We start from the raw sequence: 9288 nt of genomic DNA on the forward strand, positions 1-9288 counted from the left end.
GTGCTCCAGTGAGCACAGGGCCGCATCAGGAGTGTTTAAACAGAAGACAGTTACTTCCTGGGGATATAGCAAGGGCTTCAAGCGTTAGATGGCTCTTTCCAGCTCTGAGATTTTTCAGACTTTTCTGAGTTCCCATGTGCTGAACGTCAGAGGAGGAATCACTGAAGAAGAGGAGAAGGGAGAGACATAATTTAAATTCTTTTCGTTCTCCTTGCTCCGCCTGCTATGACAAAAATACCATAGATTGAGTGGCTTAATTGACAATTCGTTTCTCACGGTTCTGGAGGCTGGGAAGTCTGAAATCCACAGAGAAGCAGATTTGGTGAGGGCCTGCTTCCTGGTTCTAAGACAACCATCTTTTCCTCGTGTCCTCACAGGGTGGAAGAGGCGAGGGAGCTCCCCGGGATCTCTTTTAGAAGGTGCTAATCCCATTCATGAAGGTTCCACCCTTACAATCTAATCACCCCCAAAGGTCCTCTATCCTAATATCATCTCTTTGGAGGGTAGGATTTCAACATATGAATTTGGAGACACAAACTTTAAGCCCAGAGCAATTCCCTTTTCTTTTTTTCTTAAGAACTCTATAGTCTTCGTTTTTCACCGTATGGCATGCCGCTGGCCTTGTCCTTTATAAGAGTTGTGCACACCAGCCCTTGTGCTCAATCACGTTCCCACAGACACAGGCACATCAGCAGACCCACATAGACACACACCCACACACAAGTACACGGACACAGACACACATATTGTAATTAATATTAAACGCCCCACAAAGCACACATGACTACACAGCCATATCTCAGAGATATTGTGGGTTCAGTTCTCGACCACTGCAATAAGGTGAATATAGCAATAAGTGGGTAGAACGAGGTGTTCGGTTTCTCAGCGCGTGTACCAGTTACGTTTACGCGCTGCTGTGGTTTGTTAAGCACGCAATAGCGTTATGTCTAAGAAGAGAATGTACGTGCCTTAACTAAAAAATACTTCACTGTTAAAAACACGAACTACCATCTGAGCTTTCAACAAGTTGTAGTCACCGATCACGGATCACCCTAACAAATATAATCAGCATGAGAAAAGTTTGGACTCTTGTGAGAATTACCAAAATGTGACATAAAGTGCGCAAACGCTGTTGGAAAAACGATGGCAATAGAGGTGCCACAAACCTTCAATCTGTAAAAACTGCCCTGTCTGTACCTCTGCCCCCATAGATTGTTCGTGTTCCCGAAGTGAGGAGGAACGGTTAAGCATTCAGTGCGAAAGGCTGCGCAGTCGCGGAGCCTCCTTGGTGTGGAAGCGCCATCTTTGCAGGATCGATCCTGCCAGCGCATCTGAGGGGAGCATAGCCTGAGTTCTGCAGGGAGGTCAATGTCCTCCCATAATCCAGCGCATTCCAGACGTGAGGGGCCCTTGGTAATCAAGGCCTTTCTGCAACCCTTTCCACTCCCAACCTGGTGTCTCCCAGAATAATCCTCAAGCCTTTCCTGACACGGGCTAAATAAAACTCTGGAATTTGGCCTCTTTCCTCCCAGGAAGCCCACCCACCAGACAAACTGTTCCCTAATGTAGTATCTTGGTCATTGAGCTTCTGGGTTTTATGCCTCCTTTATCCTGGCTTAGAGCTCCTTACTTTTCTAAGCACAGGTGGGTGAGAAAGTTCAGGAAGCAGAGTGTCCAGAGAGGGCTGCAGCTCCTGCCAATAATGGAACCTGCTTTTGTGGGTGGAGGTAACTCTGGGGGCTAGACTGATTTTTCCCTCCCCAGGGCCTCTGGGCCAAGTCAAGCAGCTGAGACGAACCCCATTGAACAATGGGCAAAGGATAATGACCGGACAACATATTGAGCAAGAAAAAAATTAAGGAGTATTTGAAAAGATGCTCAAACCACATTAGTAATCAAAGATATGCAAAGATATGCAAATTAAAGCAACAATGAAAAATTACTTTATACATGTTTTACTGGCAGAAGGAGGAGGTGAGTAATACCAAGTGTTAGCAGGAATGAGAGAATGGTAAAACCGTCATCACTGGGGAGAGTGTGGAACCACCTGACCCCATGCTCACTCTGCCTGCAGACACAGAGAGAAGGTGTGGCTGTGTGTTCCTTCCTGGTGGCCTTGGGGCACCTGAGCTTAAATACCTTTGAGCTGTGAAGGTCCAGGCCAACTGTGCAGAGAGATGACCTTGCTGATTGCGGAGGAGGGAGAGGGCGTGGTTCATCTTGCGGGGAGGAGCCTTCCCGAAACATTGTGGCAGGAAACCTAGGCTAGATGGGCCGCTAGAAGCCCTGTCCCGAGTGATCACCTGCTAAGCCTTGGTCTGACCTGGGGGAGGGAGAGTGGTCACCAGGTGGCTTTGTGACATTTAAGGTCCACTCAAGCTCCAGCTCTGGGCTATTCTCAGCCCCCTGAGGCCTACAGGAGGTGCTTTGAATGCAGGTCCAGACGACACTTTGAGGACCTCTTGGTTATTTGGAGTCACTAACCCATCCCCCACCTACCTCCCCTCTGGTAACCATCGGTTTGTTCTCTAGAGTTAAGAGTCTGTTTCTTGGTTTACTTCTTTCTCTTTTTTTTTTTTTCGTTTTCCTCATCTGTTTTGTTTCTTAAATCCCACATATGAGTGAAATCATATGGTATTTGTCTTTCTCTGACGGATTTCACTTAGTGTAATAAATCTTTAGCTCCATCCATGTCATTGCAAATGGCAAGATTTCATTCTTTTTGATGGCTGCATAATATTCCAACTTCATATATATACCACATCTTCTTTATCCATTCATCAGTCAAATGGACACGTGGGCTGTTTACATAATTTGGCTATTGTTAATAATGCTGCAATAAACATGGGGGTGCATGTACCCCTTTGAATTAGCATTTGTATTCTTTGGGTAAATACCCAGTAATGCAGTTGCTGGATTATAGGGTAGTCCTACTTTTAATTTTTTGAGGACTCTCCATACTGTTTTCCAGAGTGGTGGCACCAGTGTGCATTCCCACCAACAGTGCACCAGGATTCCCCTTTCTCTGCATTCTCACCAACACCTGTTGTTTCTTGTGTTGTTGATTTTAGCCATTCTGACTGGTGTGGGGTGATAGCTCATTGTACTTTTGATTTGTATTTCCCTGGTGGTCAGTGACAGTGAGCATCTTTCCCTGTGCTGTTGGCCATCTGTATGTCTTCTTTGGAAAAATGTCTATTCATGTCTTCTGCCCATTTTTTAACTGGATTATTTGATTTTTGGGTGTTGAGTTTGATAAGTTCTTTATATATTTTGGATACTAATCCTTTGTCAGATATGTCTTTTGCAAATATCTTCTCCCATTCTGTCAGTCGCCTTTTAGTTTTGTTGATTGTTTCCTTCGCTGTGCAGAAGCTTTTTTTTTTTTTAAGATTTTATTTATTTATTTGACAGAGAGAGAGACAGCCAGCGAGAGAGGGAACACAAACAGGGAGAGTGGGAGAGGAAGAAGCAGGCTCCCAGTGGAGCAGGGAGCCTGATGTGGGGCTCGATCCCACAACACTGGGATCACGCCCTGAGCCAAAGGCGGACGCTTAACGACTGAGCCACCCAGGTGCCCCTGTGCAGAAGCTTTTTATTTCAGTGTAGTCCCAATAGTTTATTTTTGCTTTTGTTTCCCTTGCTTCAGGAGACATATCTAGAAAGAGGTTGGTAGGCCAATCTCAAAGAACTTATTGCCTGTGTTCTTTTCTAGGATTTTGATGGTCTCAGGTCTCACATTTAGGTCTTTCATCCATTTTGAATTTGTTTTTGTGTCTGGTGTAAGAAAGTTGTCCAGTTTCATTCATTTTTTTTTTTAAAGATTTTATTTATTTATTTGACAGAGAGAGACAGCCAGCGAGAGAGGGAACACAAGCAGGGGGAGTAGGAGAGGAAGAAGCAGGCTCCCAGTGGAGGAGCCTGATGCGGGGCTCGATCCCACAACACTGGGATCACGCCCTGAGCCGAAGGCAGACGCTTAACGACTGAGCCACCCAGGCGCCCCTGCCCAGTTTCATTCTTTTGCATGTGGCTGTCCAGTTTTCCCACCACCATTTGTTGAAGCAACTGTCTTTTCCCATTGGATACTCTTTCCTGCTTTGTCAAAGATTAATTGACCATGTGTTGTGGGTTCATTTCTGGGTTTTCTATTTTGTTCTATTGATTTATTATATCTGTTTTTGTGCTTATACCATATTGTGTTGATTGCTACAGCTTTGTAATATAATGTTTTTTTTAAAAGATTTTATTTTTAAGTAATCTCTACACCCAATGTGGGGCTCAACCTCACAACCCTGAGTTCAACAGTTGCATGTCCAGCCAGGTGTCCCTGTAGTAGAACTGAAGTCTGAAATTGGGCTGCTTCCAGCTTTGCTTTTCTTTTTCAAGGTTGCTTTGGCTATTCGGGGTCTTTTGTGGTTCCATGCAAATTTTAAGATTGTTTGTTCTGGCTCTCTGAAAAATGCTGTTGGTATTTTGAAATAGGGATTGCATTAAATGTGTAGATTGCTTTGGGTTGTATAGACATTTTAATCATATTTGTTCTTCCAATCCATGAGCATGGAAGTTCTTTCCATTTCTTTGTGTCATCTTCAATATCTTTCATCCGTGTTTCATAGTTTTCAGAGTACAGGTCTTCCACCTCTTTGATTAGGTTGACTCCTAATACCTATCTTATTGTTTTTGGTGTAATTGCAAATGGAATCGGTTCCTTAATTCCTCTTTCTGTTGCTTCATTATTGGTATATAGAAATGCAACAGATTTCTGTATGTTAATTTTGTATCCAGTGACTTTACTGAATTCGTGTATCAGTTCTAGCAAATTTTTGGTGGGGTTTTTTGGATTTTCTATATACAGTATCATGTCATCTGCATATAGTGAAAGTTTGACTTCTTCCTTACTGATTTGGGTGCCTTTTATTTCTTTTCATTGTCTGATTGCTGCGGCTAGGACTTCTAGTATTGTTAAATAACAGTGGTCAGAGGGGACATCCCTGTCTTATTCCTGACAGGAATGATGGTGTTAGGGGCACCTGGGTGGCACAGCGGTTAAGCGTCTGCCTTCGGCTCAGGGCGTGATCCCGGCGTTCTGGGATCGAGCCCCACATCGGGCTCCTCCGCTATGAGCCTGCTTCTTCCTCTCCCACTCCCCCTGCTTGTGTTCCCTCTCTCGCTGGCTGTCTCTATCTCTGTCGAATAAATAAATAAAATCTTTAAAAAAAAAACAACTTAAAAAAAAGGAATGATGGTATTAGAATGATATTAGTTGTGGGTTTTTCATATACGGCCTTTATCATGTTGAGGTATGTTCCCTCTAAACCTATTTTATTAAGAGGTTTTTTTTTTAATATCATGAATGGATGTTGTACTTTGTCAAATGCTTTTCCTGCATCTATTGAAATGATCATATGGTTCTTATCCTTTCTTTTATTAATGTGGTGTATCATGTTGATTGATTTGTGAATATTGAACCACTCTTGCAACCCAGGAATAAATTTCACTTAATCGGGGCGAATGATTTGTTTAATGTATTCTTGGGTTCGGTTTGCTAGTATTTTATTGAGAATATTTGCATCCATGTTCATCAGAGATATTAGCCTGTAGTTGTCTCTTTTAGTGGAGTCTCTATGTTTTGGTATCAGAGTCATGCCAGCCTCATAGGATGACTTTGGAAGTTTTCCTTCCTCTTCTATTTTTTGGAATAGTTTGAGAAGAACAGGCATTAACTCTTCTTTAAACGTTTGCTAGAATTCGCCTGGGAAGCCGTCTGGCCCTGGGCTTTTGTTTGTTGGGAGATTTCTTGATTACTGATTCAATTTCTTTGCTGGTTATTGGTCTGTTCAAATTTTATATTTTTTCCCGTTTCAGTTTTGGTAATTTAAATGTTTCTAGGAATTTATCCATTTCTTCTAGGTTGTCCAATTTGTTGACATTTGTTTTTCATAATTTTCTCTCATAATTTCTTGTATGGGATGTGAGGTAAACTTTTGATGATGTTTGGGGACAATGAGAAACACGGGTGTGGTACTGGTGAAGCCCTTTTCCAGTTCATTGTCTTTCTCACTGCTTCTCACTGTTCCTCTTGGTTCTGAGCTCCACAGTCTTTGCCTTGAGCTCCCGATCTAATTGGCTTTCCAGTCCAGGGTTTAGTGAGTCAGCTTGAGCTGATAGAGAGTTCCAGCTGAAACTTGAGCCTCTAGCCCTTGGTTCAGTCAGCAATTCCTTAGTTATTTGGAGTCACTTTCCTCAGTTCCAGTCTGAAGTCCCCAGTTACTGGGGCTTGCTGGTTTAGTCCACACTGGGAATTACTGGTGTGTATCACCTTCTTTGGCCAGCTGCAGCAATATCTCTTGGTTACTGTTGGTATGGTAAGGTGCACGTGTTTGTCTCATGTTGTGTTGATAAAGACTATTGCTAGTGGGGATCTTGGAAGAAAAAAAAAGCTGCAAAAATCGTCGGGCATAAGTTGAACACTTAAAGGCTGTTAGACGGTGCCTGGGTGGCTCAGCTCAGGTCATGATCCCAGGGTCCTTGGATCAAGTCCCACATCAGGCTCCCTGCTCAATGGGGACTCTGCTTCTCCCTCTGCCCCTCCCTCTGCTCCTGCTCTCTCTCTCTCACACAAAGATAAATAAATAAAATTAAAAAAAAAAAAAAGGCTGTTAGAGCACTCACCAGCCACCTAATGCAAAGATTCCCATGTTAAGATACTGGTCACAGAATGGGTTAGATTGACAGTAGGTTGGTTACCTGTCAATCTCAAGAAAAATTTCTGGGCAATGAGGTACACTGTAGAGTGCCACACAATCCCCAGCCCCGCAACACATCCCTTTAGGTATTTGTTTGGCTCTGAGAGACCCCATTTTAGTCCAGAGATGGCTGTACAGAAATGTGGGTTAAATTCCGTTCCCACCTCAGGGGTCCTTCCAAATTGCTGCTAGCCCTCAGGGAGTTACAGTGGCTATTATGGAAAACATTTCAATAAGGTAAGATCATTTAAGAAGGGCACTTGAAAGTCACAGTTCTCAAATTATTTTTTTAAAGATGTTATTTATTTATTTGAGAGAAAGAGAGAGAGAGAGAGAACAGGAGCAGAAGGAGGGGCAGAAGGAGAAGCAGGCTCCCTGCTGAGCAGGGAGCCTAACTCGAGGCTCCATCCCAGGACCCTGAGATCATGACCTGAGCCGAAGGCAGACGCTTAACACACTGAACCACCCAGGTGCCCTTAAAGTCACAGTTCTCAAATTAAACAAAGAGGATGAGATGCCTACTTTAATTGGCATGTGGAAGCCTCCAAAGCCTTCAAAATTAAAAAATAGCTTTATTAAGGATTCACTGCAAAAGACTAGTGAAAAATTACAGACACAAAAGGGGGCGCCTGGGTGGCTCTGTCAGTGAAGCACCTGCCTTCGGCTCAAGTCATTATGCCAGGATCCTGGGATCAAGTCCTGCGTCAGCCTCCTTGCTCAGCAGAAAGCCTGTTTCTCCCTCTGCCTGCCACTCCCCCTGCTTGTGCTCTCTCTCTATCTCTCAAAAATAAATAGATAAAATCTTAAAAAAAAAAAAAGACAGAAAAGGTACCTAAAATGAAAGACGGTAAGATGGACTCAACCGCTTCTCCTCCCTTTCCTCCTTTATTTGAGCACTCATTCTAGCAATCCCTGGTTTGAATCACCTTTACACCATAAATAAAAGTCCACCACAGCCTCACAGACACCCCCATATCTACCCTCAAGGGAGGGCCTCCATAGGGACTCCACCCAGTGTTGACAAGACCCTGAGGAATTTTCTGGTAAACTGCTAAATCATTCCCTTAAACAGCCAAGGGGAAACAAAAAGTAAAATTAATTTAAAACCTCCACACTGTTTTCCAAAGTGGCTGTATCAACTTGCATTCCCACCAACAGTGTAAGAAGGTTCCCCTTTCTCCACATCCTCTCCAACATTTGTTGTTTCCTGCCTTGCTAATTTTTCATTCTAACTGGGGTAAGGTGGTATCTCAGTGTGGTTTTGATTTGAATTTCCCTGATGGCTAATGATGTTGAACATTTTTTCATGTGTCTGTTAGCCATTCATACATCTTCTTGCATGTAGCTGTCCAATTTTCCCAGCACCATTTATTGAAAAGACTGTCTTTTTCCCACCAGATGTTTTTTCCTGCTTTATCAAATATTAGTTGCCCAAAGAGCCGAGGGTCCATTTCTGGGCTCTCTATTCTGTTCCATCGGTCTATGTGTCTGTTTTTGTGCCAGTACCATGCTGTCTTTGTGATCACAGCTTTGTAGTACAGCTCGAAATCCGGCATTGTGATGCCCCCAGCTTTGTTTTTCCTTTTCAACAGTTCCTTGGAGATTCGGGGCCTTTTCTGGTTCCATACAAATTTAAGGACTGTTTGTTCCAGGTCTTTGAAAAATGTCCTCGGTATTTTGATCGGGATAGCATTGAAAGTGTAGATTGCTCTGGGTAGTATGGACATTTTAACTATGTTAATTCTTCCAATCCATGAGCATGGAATATCTTTCCATCTTTTTATGTCTTCCTCAATGTCTTTCAAGAGTGATTTATAGTTTCTAGAATATAGGTCCTTTACGTCTCTGGTTAAGTTAATTCCAAGGTAACGTATGGTTTTTGGTGCTATTGTAAATGGGATGGATTCCCTAATTTCTCTTTCTTCGGTCTCGTTATTCGTGTATAGAAATGCAACTGATTTCTGAGCATTTATTTTGTATTCTGCCACGTTACTGAATTGCTCTATAACTTCTAATAGTTTGGGAGTGGCTTCTTTTGGGTTTTCCATATAGAGTATCATGTCATCTGCAAAGAGAGACATTTTGACTTCTTCTTTGCCGATTTGAATACCTTTTATCCCTTTTTGTCGTCTGATTGCTGTTGCAAGGACTTCTAGTACTATGTTGAATAATAGTGGCGAGAGTGGGCATCCTTGTCAAGTTCCTGATCTTAAGGGAAAGGCTTCCAGCTTTTCCCCATTGAGAATAATATTTGCAGTAGGCTTTTCGTAGATGGCTTTTATGAGATTGAGAAATGTACCTTCTATTCCTACACTCTGAAGCGTTTTAATCAGGAAAGGATGCTGTATTTTGTCAAATGCTTTTTCGGCATCGATTGAGAGGATCATATGGTTCCTGAGTCTTTTCTTGTTGATATGATGTATCACGCTGATTGATTTGCGAATATTGAACCACGCTTGCATCCCAGGTATGAATCCCACTTGATCGTGATGGATAATCCTTTTAATGTACTGTTGGATTCTATTAGCAAGTATCTTGT

This window comes from Ursus arctos, unplaced genomic scaffold, assembly GCF_023065955.2.
Source record: "Ursus arctos isolate Adak ecotype North America unplaced genomic scaffold, UrsArc2.0 scaffold_28, whole genome shotgun sequence".
NCBI lineage: Eukaryota > Metazoa > Chordata > Mammalia > Carnivora > Ursidae > Ursus > Ursus arctos.